Source organism: Protobothrops mucrosquamatus, unplaced genomic scaffold (genome assembly GCF_001527695.2).
Source record: "Protobothrops mucrosquamatus isolate PMUCROS unplaced genomic scaffold, P.Mucros_1.0 scaffold656, whole genome shotgun sequence".
In the NCBI taxonomy this organism is placed as follows: Eukaryota; Metazoa; Chordata; class Lepidosauria; order Squamata; family Viperidae; genus Protobothrops; species Protobothrops mucrosquamatus.
The window spans coordinates 603,887-605,707 of record NW_015386945.1 but is presented as its reverse complement, the minus strand read 5'-3'; positions in this window follow the sequence as shown (position 1 = coordinate 605,707).

The following is a 1,821-nucleotide window of genomic DNA, read 5'->3' as shown; positions in this document are numbered from 1 at the left end:
ACATTGCTAGCGGGATATGATTGTACACTGCACTTGAGAAAGGCCATATGGTATACAGCAGTGGTTCTCAACCTTTTTAATGCTGCGACCCCCAACCGGTCGTAAGTCGAGGACTAAACCGGTCATAAGTTGAGGACTAAACCTGTCGTAAGTCGAGGACTAAACCAGTCGTAAGTCGAGGACTACCCAACCGGTCGTAAGTCGAGGACTTTCCCTTCCCGGGAGTGCCGCACATGCGTGGTTCCGCCCCCTGCGCCGGCCGAGGCATAGCTGGCAAGCGGCAGAGACGGAGCAGGCCGACCACCAGCTGGCCCAGCCCAAGGGAGGTAAGGCACCCGCCGGAAAAGGGGGAAAAAATGGCGGACAAAAAAAATGGCGGACAGCCTTGCTTGGCGACCCCTGTGAAATGGTCGATCGACCCCAAATGGGGTCGCGACCCATAGATTGAGAACCGCTGGTATACAGAGATGTTTCCTCAACTCTAGTAGAAGAAAAGCACCCCAGGGCTTGAAAGAAATATGTGGGTTTATCATTGTCTCTCACCTATCCAAATTTGCATGGGGGGGCACAGCAGGGTAAGCTGATCCCATTGATAGGCCCTTACTTCTAGCATTGGAATGTAGCCAGTTTGCCTATTTTAGTGCCTATTTATGACGCATACTGATCGTAACGGAACTTGTCTGACATTATCAAGACAATATAGTGATTTTATAATGGAACCCAAAGTAATTTGGCTCCAGTGTGCTATTTTTAAATGCCACTAGATACTATATCACTATTTTTTTTAATCAGCTACCCTTCTTTATTTTGCTGTGCTGTTTAATAAGAATTTTAAAACATAGTTTCCTGTTTTAAATTCTTCTTATGTTACATTAATACTGTCAATTTTGACAGCCTCAAAATATACAGATAGCTGAAAAAGATTTGATGACAGGTTTTCCTTTGTTACTGATATTATAGTACAAGGAAAGAGGTGGCTTCAGTTTGTCAAATGTAACAGTGAAGATACTGAGCTTATGTTTATGTTAGTAGCAAAAGATAGAGAAGCAAATACTTAGGAAATGCCATCTGTGCGTCATGGGAGTTTCCTTCCTTATGACTATAACAGATCCTTATTTCTTCCCTTCTCAAACTCATACAAATACATTTATAAGTATAGACTTATTGCCAGATCTGGAATCTTGTGGGTTTAAAATTCACACAATAAATTAAAGTCTCTAGTCTTGTTAAAACCTAAAACAAGAATAACAGGAATTTGGCATGGGGTGAAGAAGGAAAAATGATTTGACGTATTGTATTCTAATTCAAATTTGCCTATTCTTTTCTGGCTTTGTTAACAGTAGGTGTTATGCGTACTGAGTACTGTGGTGCACAGGCCAATCACAACTGCATGTTTTTCAGGATCACCCACCACAAAAGAAGAAACGGGTTCCTTGATCACTCACTGCCAGACTGTCATTCCCTTGGATCATTGACCAAGGATAGAGTGTGCTTGTTATTGAGTACAATCTCCCACCTCACCCCTTGTCCCTCCTCCACGCCGGTGTCCTATCATTTTTGGATACAGGTTTAGTGCTCTTTCAGAAGAGTATTGGAACCTGCTCAAGAATAGACTGATGAGCGACTTCCGGTGGGACGGCGCGCCGATGGCGGCTCTTTTCGGAGCCGTCCGCTTGGGAAGGCGTCAGAGCCAGCATGAACAGCGGTCAGCAGCTGTTCAGCGGCTTGGAACCTTGTGCCCCGGGAGAAGGGGTCGAGGTGAGTACTCCTGGATAGGAGTAGAGTCCCAAAAGCTCTCCCTTCATCTCGGGAGAGCGAAAT